Source organism: Rattus norvegicus, chromosome 6 (assembly GCF_021556685.1).
Source record: "Rattus norvegicus strain SHRSP/BbbUtx chromosome 6, alternate assembly SHRSP_T2T, whole genome shotgun sequence".
Taxonomy (NCBI): Eukaryota; Metazoa; Chordata; class Mammalia; order Rodentia; family Muridae; genus Rattus; species Rattus norvegicus.
The window spans coordinates 69,208,454-69,223,698 of NC_141539.1; positions in this window are offsets into that span (position 1 = coordinate 69,208,454).

Consider the following 15,245-nt stretch of genomic DNA (forward strand, 5'->3'; position numbering starts at 1 on the left):
ATGATGCTCATATTTGAAATATGTTTGCCAGTTCACATTAAGAGGTTTCTTTTACAAATTCTGAATTATTTTTTAATGCTGCCTGAACTTGCATCCAAAAAAAAACAGAAACATTGCTTAGTTTTACTAAACTCATATTATTTCTTTGGATTCTGCCCTCTCAAATTTTTTTCAATTTTTTTACTTAACTCATGAGCAAAAATGGAATGTTTTGCTTTTCTAGATGAAGCAGTACTGCTTCATACTGATGCTGTTGACTAAATGACCTGGAAGGTGTAATCCTTCGCTGCTACCTGTAAAATATATCTTTTGAGTATATATTTGTTGGAAAACAGTGCTGAGTTCATAGCTCATTTTTGTTCAAGCTTATTATGCAGCATACTTATGCTTACTCCTCATTGTCCTTTCCTGACCCATGCCTCATGCCTACTTTTCCTATTATTCTTTCCATCCAGTATTTCTTTTTTAATGATGTGTGTGTGTTTGTGTGCTTTTAATAGACATATGTATCATCCCTACTATCACATATGAAATCAAGCATAATAGTTGTCTATCTGGCCCTATTTTATTTAGCTCTATGTGGTAATATCTCACTCCATCTACTTTCTTCCAAATGTTATAATTTAATTCTTTATGAGTAAATAAAATTCCAGTGAGAACTGAACAATCCTTTACTTAGTCACTAATCTGAAGGTGAACATACAGTTTGATACTATGATTTAGCATTTGCATGTAGTCTCTGTAATATGCTGACTTTTATTCCTCTTATTAAGTATCCAGTTGTGATACCCACCTCATGTGGCAATTTTCCTTTTAATTTTGACATCTCCAAATTGACCTTCATTGTGACTCCACTAGCTTCAATCTTCATCAGCAAGCAGTGAATATGGATTTCTTTTTTCCACATGTGTCTTCACCAGCATTTGTTATTAGTTGATAGCTATTCTGATACAAGTGGGATAGGATCTCTTACAGTTAAATCTCATTTGCCTTGTGGATAAGAAGGTCATTCTTTTTTATCTCTTGTAATTATCTGCTATTTGTACTTCATTTTTTGAGAAGTGCTTATTTTTTTCTCCATTTAATTATTGAACAGTTATGCTTTTAAAAATTCCTAAGCTGATAGAAGTAGAAGATAGTGTATGTAGGTATGGAAACAGAATGGAAATTACATCAAAAGACAGAAACTTGCCATTTCAAGCTGTTCAAATTGTGCTTGGTCCCACAAGACCAACTAAATTTTTTGCTTCTGTAGTTATTCCTTATAATAGTCAAGGTATTCGACCAAGCGAAACCCAACAAGTCCATGTTAGAAAATCACACATATAAAACTGGGGCTGCTACTATAGTGACATACAGTTTAGCTAATGGGTAAAGTTATAATGTTACAACAAAGTAAGTTACATTTTTTTTAAAAATTCATAAAATGTAAAGAGTTTAAGTTAGTTGAATGAAATGACAACACATAATCTACAGTAAATATATCTATTAAGTAATAGAATTATAAGTCTTTTTCCATAAATATATATTATATTTTTCATTTGATTATTTTACTATTCTGACATATTCTTTAGGCCAGACTGGCCCAGTATGTTCTTTAGCCTGGCTGCATACCGATGGTCTTTCTGATTTCATCTCAGGGCACTGGGGTAACCATTCTGCCCCATCATGGCCCACACCAATGTCAGTTTTTACAGATCTTGAGGTTTCATTTTCTCAAGGGAGAAAGCTTCCTAGAGTAATATTGAGTCAGATGTCTCACAGTAATCAGAAGACAGTGTTTCTATTTTTGTAAAGATTCAATAATTTGATACTTATAAATTATTAAAAAGAAATCAACTGAAAATCTATAATCATATTTAAGATGACTTTACCAAAGCAGTTAATGGAAAAATGTTGAATCAAAATAAAATATCTCACAAGAAATAGAGGTTCTTCACAATAACAAATATATAATAGATAAAAGATTGGTGTTCTATCATCAATAGAGTATGACAACCCACTAATTCAAACATCTGTCTTTCTAAAAGACCCAAAAACAGAGCTTCAATTTCAGGAAACTGAGCCATATTCTCCCACTAGTTGTTACATTTTATTTTGGTCTACATGTAGACCTAGACACCTACAAAAAGATGATGCATATTTTCTTAAATATTTTAATGACCTGTCTATAATTCTGTGGATGACAGAAGTGTGTATACTATCTCTTTATCATTAAGAATGATCATCTTAATAATGAAACTAACGTAGTAGCATCAATTCTATTCTTTTATTTAAAAAAATTAATTGACCCCACTTCACAGACACAGTACCACAAGAATTAACAATCATTGATAACTATTGTCTCTCAACATCAATGGAATTAACTGCCCAGTAACAAGACACATGCTCACAGAATAAATATGAAAACAGGATCCATCATTTTTCTGTGTATAATAAACAAACCTTAATATCAAAGACAGATATTACCTCAGAGATGCAGGCTGGAAGATGTTTTCCAAACAAATGGGTCCAAGAACAAGCTAGAATAGACATTCTAACACCAAATAAAATACACTTTCAATCAAAGTTTTCAAAAGAGATGTGGAGGGATGATTTATACTAATCACTGAAAAAAAATGGCACCAAGATGATATAATTCTGAACATCTATAGCCTAAATGCAAGGGTGCCCATAGTCTTAAAAGAAACATCACTAAAGTTTAAATCACATATCAAACACCATATATTAATGGGGGGATAATTCATCACCCCACTTTTACCAATGGACAGGCCATCCAGATGGAAAGGAAACAGAAATATTTAAACTAACAGATATTATAAATATATCATTTTAAACGATATCTACAGAACATTTCAAAACAAAACACAAGAATATACTTTCTTCTCAGCATCTTATGGAATCTTCTCCAAACATATTGTATCACAAAGAAGCCTCAGCAGATAGAAGAAAATTGAAATAACTCTGGGTATCTGATCAGAACAACATAAATTAACGCTGAACTTCAACAATAACAGAAGCAATAGAAAGCCTACAATCTCATAGAATGACACTCTATTAAATGATCATTGGGGAAGAAAAAAAGAAATAAACTAAAGACTCTAGTATTCTGTGAAAATGAACAAACAACATACCCATACATATGAGACTCAATGAACACAGCGCTGAGGAAAGTTCAGAGCACTAAGTGCCTTCATAAAGAAATTGGAGACTTTTCTTACCAACAATTTAAAAGTATACATGAATGCTCTAGAAAAAAGTAGCAAACACACACAAAAGACTCAACAAAGAAAGATAATTTCAGACCAATTTTCCTATAAATGTTAATGCAAATGTACTCAAGAAAATACTCAAAAACTGAATCTAAGAACACATCAAAGACATCATCCACTATGATCAAGTAAGTTTCATCCCAAGGATGCAGGGGTGGTTTCAATATATGAAAATCCATCAAATAATCCACCATATTAATAAACCAAAAGAATCAGACCACATGGTCATCTCATAAGGTACTGAAAAAGTCTAACAAAATTTACATTCTGTCATGTTAACGTCTTGGTGAGATCATGGATATAAAGCACATGCCTAAACACAATAAAGGCAATATACAGCAAGCCAAAAGTCAACATCAAATTAAATGAAGAGAAACTTAAAGCAATTTTCACTAAAATCAGAGGTAAGAGAAGACTGTTGACACTGTCCCTAGCTCTTCAGTATAGTACTTGAAGTCCTAGCTAGAGCAGTAAGACAACTAAAAGAGATATAGGCGATGCAAATTGGAAAGGAAGAAAATTTAAAGTATTGCTACTCACAGATGATATATTAACATACATATGTAATCCCCACACCTCTACCAGAGAACTTCTACAGCTGAAAAACACCTTCAGCAAAGTAGCTGGATACAAAATTAACTCAAAGAAATCAGTAGTCCTTTATTACACAAATGATGAACAGGATGAGAAAGAAGTTATGGAGACATCATCCTTCACATATCCACGAATAATATAAAATACCTTGTAACTCTAACCAAGCAAGTGAAAAACCTGTATGACAAGAACTTCAAGTTTCTGAAGAAAGAAATTGAAGAAATCAGTAAATAGAAAGATTTCTCATGCTCATGGATCAAGAGAATAACATAGTGAAAAATGGCCTTCTTAACAGAAGCAATGTTCACATTCAATGCAATTCCAATTGATAGTCTAATGCAATTGTTTACATTCTTGAAAGAATGATTCTTAACTTCATGTGGAAAAGAACTTCTGGAGGTGTCACCGTCCCTAGCTTAAAGCTGTACCATGCAGAATAACCATTTCCATGGAATGGGTATACAGACAGACAAGTTTAACCTAGTCAAATTGAAGATGCTGAAATAAGTCCACATACCTAAAGACATTTGATTTTTTACAAAGATACCAGAGCTATATAATGGAAAAGAGAGAGCATCTTTAGCAAATAGTCCTGGTCTAACTGTATGTTTGCAAGTAGAAGAAAGCAAATAGAACTGTATTTATCACCTTGCTCTAAACTCAAGATCAAAGATCTCAACATAGACGTAGATGTACTCAGTATAATAGAGAAGGTAGGGAATCACCTCGAATGTGTTGGTACAAGAAACAATCTCCTGAGCAGAACACCAATAATTCAGGCACTAAAATCAACAATTAGTAAATAGGACCTCATGAAAGTGAAAAGCTTCTGTAAGGCAATTGGCATTGTCAATAGGACAAAACTACAGCCTACATATTGGGAAAAGATCTTCACTGACCCTACATCTGACAGAGAGCTAATATCCAAGGGCAAAGCACTCAAGAAGTTACATAACAGCAAACCAAATAACCTAATTAAAAATGGGAAACTATTTCAGTTAGGGTTTACTGCTGTGGACAGACACCATAACTAAGACACTTCTCATAGAGGACAGTATTTAATTGGGGCTGGCTTACAGGTTCAGAGGTTCAGTTCATTATCCTCAAGGCAGGAGTGTGGCAGTGACCAGGCAGGCATGGGGCTGGAGGGGCTGAGAGTTCCACCTCTTATTCAGAAGGTAGCTAGGAGAAGACTATCTAGGAACAAGGTCTTAAAGCCACCTCCACAGTGACACGCTTCCTCCAACAAGGGCACACTTACTCCAACAAGGCTACACCTTCTAGTAGCGCCATTCCCTGTAACCAGGCAGGTCTTACACTGGAGGGATAAGGACACTAGTCCACCAACCAAACCTTTAATCCAAAATGTGTCCTGCCTACAAAATGTTCAGGGACAAAGATGGAACAGAGATGGAGGGAATGGTCAACCAATGACTGACCCAACCTGCGACCATCCCATGAGCAAGAACATTGATTCTTGCTGACGATATTAATGATAGTCTGCTATACTTGTAGATCGGAGTCTAGTATAGCTGTCCTCTCAGAGAACTACCAAGCACCTGATGGTGACAATAGAGATCTATAACCACACATTAGATTCAGCAATGGGGGGGGGGGTTGGGGATTTAGCTCAGTGGTAGAGCGCTTGCCTAGGAAGCGCAAGGCCCTGGGTTCGGTCCCCAGCTCCGAAAAAAAGAACCAAAAAAAAAGATTCAGCAATGGGAGACTTGGGGAAGAGTTAGGTCAAGAATTAAGGATCAAAAAGGGATAGGGATGCCACAAAAAGGCCAACAGAGTCACTTAACCTAGACTCATGTCTTCAAGAGACTGAAACACCAAGCAAAGAGCAAGTATGGGCTAGACCTAGGTCTCTTGGATATATTTAATAGATATTCAGATTGATATTTAGGTGAGTCCCCCAACAACTGGAACAGAGGCTGTCCCTGAATCTGTTGCCTGCTTGGAGATTACTTTTCCCTACCTGAGCCCCCTTGTCTGGCCTTACCAGGAGAGGATGTACCTAGCCTATCTTGACTTAATGTGCCAGAGTACATTATGATACTCAGGGGTAGACTAACTCTTTTCAGAAGAGAAAAGAGAGGTTGGGGAGGGCTGTATAAGGGGTGGATCAGCAGGAGGGGAGGGGATGTGATAAGTAAATAATTTACTTAAAAATAAAACCTTTGATGGATTCAACCAACAGCTGTCTAATTAAACGTAAGGCCATATCAAGGAGGCAGTACATGTTAACAATGTAAATTTAACTGTGAACTCTTGGTAGCTGGTGAGATCATGTACTGTACAGGAGTATTATGTACTGTAAACCTTCCTAAACCAGAGCAATTTCTGAATCCTGACACTAACTTTATACCCACAAATGAACCCTTATCCCTCATCAAATTGCAGCAGATACTGACTGTTGCAGAACTGGTCAAAATGCAGAAAGCAACTGAGCATATGGTGGCCACACTCAGACAATACATCTTCATTTCAAGCCCCATGTCAAGGTTTAAGGATTATCATGGTGGAGAATTTAAAGATGCTAAGAGCCACACACCCAGCACTTCTGCTTCTGGGTTGTGTCTTTCATGCATAGCAGGAAAATTGTATCCATGACATCTAAAAGTTAAGGTTGTTTAAACAATGCCTTCAGAAAGAAACACCCATTATAGGTTCATTTTACTACTCTACCCTTTTAAAAAATAATGCTTTTCTTAATAATTTGAGAATCCATTCAATGTATTTGATCATATTCACTATCTCTCCCAGTTTCTACCCCCAGACCTCTGAACTCCTTGCCCTACTTCATATCCTTCTTCTTTCTTGACAGTGTCAAGTATAGGTTATATTTCCTGGATCAAGCCTTAAATACAACTTTTATAGTGGTTTATTACTCCCATAGAAGGTTCACTATGCACCAATGGGTAGAGCTTATCAGGCAGCTAGTTAATGTAGCTCCCAATATTCACAGCTAGGTAAAATTAATAATTATTTGTCCTTATAGAATGCATACACCTTCCAGCACTATGCACATTAGCTAGTAAAGATAAAGCTTCCAGTCGAGGCATCATTCATTGTTCATTGACTCATATGTGATGTTTTACTAAATTGTCTTGTCATCAGTTTTTGGAGGATAATCAATAGCATTGGCAGTAACCTCTAAAAGTTTTGGGAAGTCTATCTGACAATTTCCCACAACTCAAAAAACAGTAACTCATTTCGGGTACAAGGGTTTTTATTTAGTATTGTATAGTGCTAGTTGGGGTAATTTACTGCCATTTTAGGGTGTGTGTGTGTGTGTGTGTGTGTGTGTGTGTGTGTGTGCATGTGTGTGTGTATGCATATACATACATTTTAACCTATAGCAATAGGTTTCCATATAGCTTTTCAATAAGCTTTCATGTTAGCTATTTCTTTATATCCTTGTTCCTACCCTGCCCTCCCATGACCAAACTCATTTAATTATTTCTGTTCCATTTTTCCCCTTCCTTATATATAACACTGTATTTTGTTTTCCCTTCCTTTAAGGATTTCTTTTTTTTTCTTTAGGTATTATAAATTAAACTTATATTTCTACATCTAAAGCTTAAAAACTAATATCCACATATGAGATGGAGATGTTGGCTTTCTGGACCTAGGTGCTCTCACTTTGAATTATTGTTTTCAGTTCCATCTATTTACCTTCAAATTTCATTTTCTTCTTTTTTTTTTCAGAGCTGGGGACCGAACCCAGGGCCTTGCGCTTGCTAGGCAAGCGCTCTACCACTGAGCTAAATCCCCAGCCCCTCATTTTCTTAATAGAGAAAAAACATTTTATTTTATATATGTATCATCTTTTCATTTGTTATTCATCACTTCATGGCCATCTAGGATGTTTCCATGGCAACTATGGAAAGAACAGATATATCTGTAGTTTGTGGTAGGATGTAGAGTCCTTTGGGCACAAGCTAAAGAGTGATGTCGTTTGCTGTTACTGTAATATATCTAGATTTGAAAGAAATTAGACACTAATTTCTATCATGCCTATAATATTTTGCATTCTCTTCAACAGTAAATAAGTCAAAGAATCCCTATTTGTGTAACATACGATTCTATACATTTTCTTCAGAAAATTATTATGGAAGTAGTAGAATAAGAGAATTAATGTACCCCAAAATTAGTGTCCCGTATACAAATGACAAACCTATAAAGAAATAAATAAAAGAAAGAGTACCATTGACAATAGCAAAAAAATAAAACGAAATAAAATACATTGAGATAAGTCTAACTAAAGATAGATTTGTTTAAAAAAAAAGATTGAAGAAACTGAAAAATTAACCAGAAAGTGGAAAAGTCTCCCATGCTCATGGATTATTCTTTACAATTAACATTGTGAAAATGGCCATCCTACCTAGTTAATTCTTTTTTATGGGCAGTTGGGGGAGAAAAAGGTTTATTCAGCTTACAATTTCACAATGCTTCTCATAAAAAAACATGTCAAGCCAACAACTCAAACAGGGCGGATCCTGGACACGGGATCTAATGCACTGGCCTTGGAGGTCTGCTGCCACTGCTTTGCTTTTCCTGGGTTCCTTACCCTGCTTTCCTACAGAACAAAAGATCACAAGCCCAGGGATCATACCACCCATAATGGGATGGCCCAGAAAATGCCTTACTGATAGATCTCTTGGAGGCAGTTCCTCAACTGAGGTTCTTTCCTCTCTGATGACTCAAGCTTCTGTCAAGTTGAGAGAAATCCAGTACTGGACTGATATCAAAATATATAAAAAAAAATTCAAAAACCATGATGTCAATAACACCAACCTACTCTTCATTGGGCTTTTCTTCCACAGCTAATTTATATGAAGTTCATTCATAAATTTACATGTCTCAATTTTCTTTTTAAACATAAACCTGTTTGACTACTATCACTTTTCCATACTACTTCAATAAAAAGGCCATTTTCTTTGCGAAATAAAATTAAAATAAGCGCCCAAGAGAGGACACATCAGATAAGAACACTTGCTGCTCTTTCAGACGACTGAAGTCCTGTTCCCAGCACCTTTACATGCCCACAATTTCCTATTATTCCAGAATCAGGATATCAGAAACCTTATTCTGGCCTATGTCAGCACTGGTATTCATGTAAACACACACACACACACACACACACACACACACACACACACACACACACACTCAATAATATAAATGTTAAAGAATAAAGAATTCAGAGTCATCTTTTTTGTCGATAGTTGTTTAAGATACTTCTGTATGAAACAACACTGGCCAATGAAAAATAAGACCAAAGTTGATTTTGGGTAGTTTTATTCATCTGTTTGAAGGTTGAGAGAGGTTGGAAGATGGAGAAAAAATAAATTCTACTATTCTGCTGAATATGTTCCTATCTATCACTGCCTCCAAGTAGCCTGGAAGGAAGGTTTTGGAAGTAAATGAATAGAAAGTTGAATAAAATCTAGATCCAGATCCATGGTGACAGCCAAGTCAATGTCTTCATCAAGTTTGGAGTCCCTCTTACTCTAAATATTCTAATACTTGATATAATGGACTGTCTTTATTCCTTAAACTAGTCAAGCTAGGACTTACTGATATTTTTACCTGGGCTCTCCAAATACTCAGTTTCCAGGTCAGAATTTATTTCAGGAGAATCAGAGGAACTAAACCTTGGTATCTTCTCTAACTTTCTCCCTGTCCTCTAACATGAGATCTTAATAAAACGTTCACAACATCAGTCAATCTGGCCTCAAACTTGAAATTAACTTGCATCTTCCTCTTTAGTAATGGGTTTAGGGTATAGGCCACATTTCCCACATCCTTTATCTCTTGTGCCTTTTGGTTTTTTAACCCCATTTTAGTTTTTTCTACAATCTTTTCCCTTTCTTTTTTTTTGTTTTTTTTTACTTTATTTATTTATTTATTTATTTATTTATTTATTTATTTATTTATTTATTAACTTGAGTATTTCTTATATACATTTCGAGTGCTATTCCCTTTCCCGGTTTCCTGGCAAACATCCCCCTAACCCTCCCCTTCCTTATGGGTGTTCCCCTATCAACCCTCCCCCCATTGCCGCCCTCCCCCCAACAGTCTAGTTCACTGGGGGTTCAGTCTTAGCAGGACCCAGGGCTTCTCCTTCCACTGGTGCTCTTACTAGGATACTCATTGCTACCTATGAGGTCAGAGTCCAGGGTCAGTCCATGTATAGTCTTTAGGTAGTGGCTTAGTCCCTGGAAGCTCTGGTTGCTTGGCATTGTTGTACATATGGGATCTCGAGCCCCTTCAAGCTCTTCCAGTTCTTTCTCTGATTCCTTCAACGGGGGTCCTATTCTCAGTTCAGTGGTTTGCTGCTGGCATTCGCTTCTGTATTCGCTGTATTCTGGCTGTGTCTCTCAGGAGCGATCTACATCCGGCTCCTGTCCGTCTGCACTTCTTTGCTTCATCCATCTTGTCTAATTGGGTGGCTGTATATGTATGGGCCACATGTGGGGCAGGCTCTGAATGGGTGTTCCTTCAGTCTCTGTTTTAATCTTTGCCTCTCTCTTCCCTGCCAAGGGTATTCTTGTTCCCCTTTTAAAGAAGGAGTGAAGCATTCACATTTTGATCATCCGTCTTGAGTTTCATTTGTTCTAGGCATCTAGGGTAATTCAAGCATTTGGGCTAATAGCCACTTATCAATGAGTGCATACCATGTATGTCTTTCTGTGATTGGGTTAGCTCACTCAGGATGATATTTTCCAGTTCCAACAATTTGCCCACGAATTTCATAAAGTCATTGTTTTTGATAGCTGAGTAATATTCCATTGTGTAGATGTACCACATTTTCTGTATCCATTCCTCTGTTGAAGGGCATCTGGGTTCTTTCCAGCTTCTGGCTATTATAAATAAAGCTGCGATGAACATAGTGGAGCATGTGTCTTTTTTATAGGTTGGGGCATCTTTTGGGTATATGCCCAAGAGAGGTATAGCTGGATCCTCAGGCAGTTCAATGTCCACTTTTCTGAGGAACCTCCAGACTGATTTCCAGAATAGTTGTACCAGTCTGCAACCCCACCAACAATGGAGGAGTTTTTCTCTTTCTCCGCATCCTCGCCAGCATTTGCTGTCACCTGAGTTTTTGATATTAGCCATTCTCACTGGTGTGAGGTGAAATCTCAGGGTTGTTTTGATTTGCTTTTCCCTTATGACTAAAGATGTTGAACATTTCTTTAGGTGTTTTTCAGCCATTCGGCATTCCTCAGCTGTGAATTGTTTGTTTAGCTCTGAACACCATTTTTAAATAGAGTTATTTGTCTCCCTGTGGTCCAACTTCTTGAGTTCTTTGTCTGGTTTGATGTGGAGGTCCTTGATCCACTTGGACTTAAGCTTTGTACAGGGTGATAAGGATGGATCGATCTGCATTCTTCTACATGTTGACCTCCAGTTGAACCAGCACCATTTGCTGAAAATGCTATCTTTTTTCCATTGGATGGTTTTGGCTCCTTTCTCAAAAATCAAGTGACCATAGGTGTGTGGGTTCATTTCTGGGTCTTCAATTCTATTCCATTGTTCTATCTGTCTGTCTCTGTACCAATACCATGCAGTTTTTATCACTATTGCTCTGTAATACTGCTTGAGTTCAGGGATAGTGATTCCCCCTGAAGTCCTTTTATTGTTGAGGATAGTTTTAGCTATCCTGGGTTTTTTGTTATTCCAGATGAATTTGCAAATTGTTCTGTCTAACTCTTTGAAGAATTGGATTGGTATTTTGATGGGGATTGCATTGAATCTGTAGAGCGCTTTTGGTAAAATGGCCATTTTTACTATATTAATCCTGCCAATCCATGAGCATGGGAGATCTTTCCATCTTCTGAGGTCTTCTTCAATTTCTTTCTTCAAAGTGTTGAAGTTCTTATTGTACACATCCTTTACTTTCTTGGTTAAAGTCACACCGAGGTACTTTATATTATTTGGGTCTATTATGAAGGGTGTCGTTTCCCTAATTTCTTTCTCGGCTTGTTTCTCTTTTGTATAGAGGAAGGCTACTGATTTATTTGAGTTAATTTTATACCCAGCCACTTTGCTGAAGTTGTTTATCAGCTTTAGTAGTTCTCTGGTGGAACTTTTGGGATCACTTAAATATACTATCATATCATCTACAAATAGTGATATTTTGACTTCTTCTTTTCCGATCTGTATCCCCTTGACCTCCTTTTGTTGTCTGATTGCTCTGGCTAGAACTTCAAGAACTATATTGAATAAGTAATTAGAGAGTGGGCAGCCTTGTCTAGTCCCTGATTTTAGTGGGATTGCTTCAAGTTTCTCTCCATTTAGTTTAATGTTAGCAACTGGTTTGCTGTACATGGCTTTTACTATGTTTAGGTATGGGCCTTGAATTCCTATTCTTTCCAGGACTTTTTCATGAAGGGGTGTTGAATTTTGTCAATTGCTTTCTCAGCATCTAATGAAATGATCATGTGGTTTTGTTCTTTCATTTTGTTTATATAATGGATCACGTTGATGGTTTTCCGTATATTAAACCATCCCTGCATGCCTGGGATGAAGCCTACATGATCATGGTGGATGATTGTTTTGATGTGCTCTTGGATTCGGTTTGCCAGAATTTTATTGAGTATTTTTGCGTCGATATTCATAAGGGAAATTGGTCTGAAGTTCTCTTTCTTTGTTGGGTCTTTGTGTGGTTTAGGTATAAGAGTAATTGTGGCTTCATAGAAGGAATTTGTTAGTGCTCCATCTGTTTCAATTTTGTGGAATAGTTTGGATAATATTGGTATGAGGTCTTCTATGAAATTCTGATAGAATTCTGCAGTTAACCTGTCTGGACCTAGGCTCTTTTTTGGTTGGGAGACCTTTAATGACTGCTTCTATTTCCTTAGGAGTTATGGGGTTGTTTAACTGGTTTATCTGTTCCTGATTTAACTTCAGTATCTGGTATCTGTCTAGGAAATTGTCCATTTCCTGTAGATTTTTAAGTTTGTTGAATATAGGCTTTTATAGTAAGATCTGATGATTTTTTGAATTTCCTCTGAATCTGTAGTTATGTCTCCCTTTTCATTTCTGATTTTGTTAATTTGGACACACTCTCTGTGTCGTCTCATTAGTCTGGCTAAGGGTTTATCTATCTTATTGATTTTCTCAAAGAACCAACTTTTGGTTCTGTTGATTCTTTCTATGGTCCTTTTTGTTTCTACTTGGTTGATTTCAGCTCTGAGTTTGATTATTTCCTGCCTTCTACTCCTCCTGGGTGTATTTGCTTCTTTTTGTTCTAGAGCTTTTAGGTGTGCTGTCAAGCTGCTGACATATGCTCTTTCCTGTTTCTTTCTGCAGGCACTCAGCGCTATGAGTTTTCCTCTTAGCACAGCTTTCATTGTGTCCCGTAAGTTTGGGTATGTTGTACCTGCATTTTCATTAAGTTCTAAAAAGTCTTTAATTTCTTTCTTTATTTCTTCCTTGACCAAGTCATCATTGAGTAGAGCATTGTTCAATTTCCACGTATATGTGGGCATTCTTCCTTGATTGTTATTGAAGACCAGTTTTAGGCCGTGGTGATCCGATAGCACGCATGGGATTGTTTCTATCTTTCTGTACCTGTTGAGGCCCGTTTTTTGACCAATTATATGGTCAGTTTTGGAGAAAGTACCATGAGGAGCTGAGAAGAAGGTATATCCTTTTGCTTTAGGATAGAATGTTCTATAAATATCTGTTAAGTCCATTTGACTCATGACTTCTCTTAGTCTGTCTACGTCTCTGTTTAATTTCTGTTTCCATGATCTGTCCATTGATGAGAGTGGGGTGTTGAAATCTCCTACTATTATTGTGTGAGGTGCAATGTGTGTTTTGAGCTTTAGTAAGGTTTCTCTTACGTATGTAGGTGCCCTTGTATTTGGGGCATACATATTTAAGATTAAGAGTTCATCTTGGTGGATTTTTCCTTTGATGAATATGAAGTGTCCTTCCTTATCTTTTTTGATGACTTTTAGTTGAAAATTGATTTTATTTGATATTAGAATGGCTACTCCAGCTTGCCTCTTCTGACCATTTGCTTGGAAAGTTGTTTTCCAGCCTTTCACTCTGAGGTAGTGTCTGTCTTTGTCTCTGAGGTGTGTTTCCTATAGGCAGCAGAATGCAGGGTCCTCGTTGCGTATCCAGTTTGTTAATCTATGTCTTTTTATTGGGGAGTTGAGGCCATTGATGTTGAGAGATATTAAGGAATAGTGATTATTGCTTCCTGTTATATTCATATTTGGATGTGAGGTTATGTTTGTGTGCTTTTCTTCTCGTTGTTTTGTTGCCAAGACGATTAGTTTCTTGCTTCTTCTAGGGTATAGCTTGCCTCCTTATGTTGGGCTTTACCATTTATTATCCTTTGTAGTGCTGGATTTGTAGAAAGATATTGTGTAAATTTGGTTTTGTCATGGAATATCTTGGTCTCCATCTATGTTAATTGAGAGTTTTGCAGGATACAGTAACCTGGGCTGGCATTTGTGTTCTCTTAGGGTCTGTATGACATCAGTCCAGGATCTTCTGGGCTTCATAGTTTCTGGCGAGAAGTCTGGTGTGATTCTGATAGGTCTGCCTTTACATGTTACTTGACCTTTTTCCCTTACTGCTTTTAATATTCTTTCTTTATTTTGTGCGTTTGGTGTTTTGACTATTATGTGACAGGAGGAGTTTCTTTTCTGGTCCAATCTATTTGGAGTTCTGTAGTCTTCTTGTATGCTTTTGCGTATCTCTTTCTTTAGGTTAGGGAAGTTTTCTTCTATGATTTTGTTGAAGATATTTACTGGTCCTTTGAGCTGGGAGTCTTCACTCTCTTCTATACCTATTATCCTTAGGTTTGATCTCCTCATTGAGTCCTGGATTTCCTGTATGTTTTGGACCAGTAGCTTTTTCTGCTTTACATTATATTTGACAGTTGAGTCAATGATTTCTATGGAATCTTCTGCTACTGAGATTCTCTCTTCCATCTCTTGTATTCTGTTGGTGAAGCTCGTATCTACAGCTGCTTGTCTCTTCTTTTGGTTTTCTATATCCAGGGTTGTTTCCATGTGTTCTTTCTTGATTGCTTCTATTTCCATTTTTAATTCCTTCACCTGTTTGATTGTGTTTTCCTGGAATTCTTTCAGGGATTTTTCTGACTCCTCTCTATGGGCTTCTACTTGTTTATTTATGATTTCCTGGAATTCTTTCCAGTATTTTTGTGACTCTTCTCTATGGGCTTCTACCTGTTTATTTATGATTTCCTGGAATTCTTTCAGGGATTTTTGCGATCGATTCCTTTCTGTAGGCTTCTACTTGTTCTCTAAGGGAGTTCTTCACGTCTTTCTTGAAGTCCTCCAGCATCATGATCAAATATGATTTTGAAACTAGATCTTGCTTTTC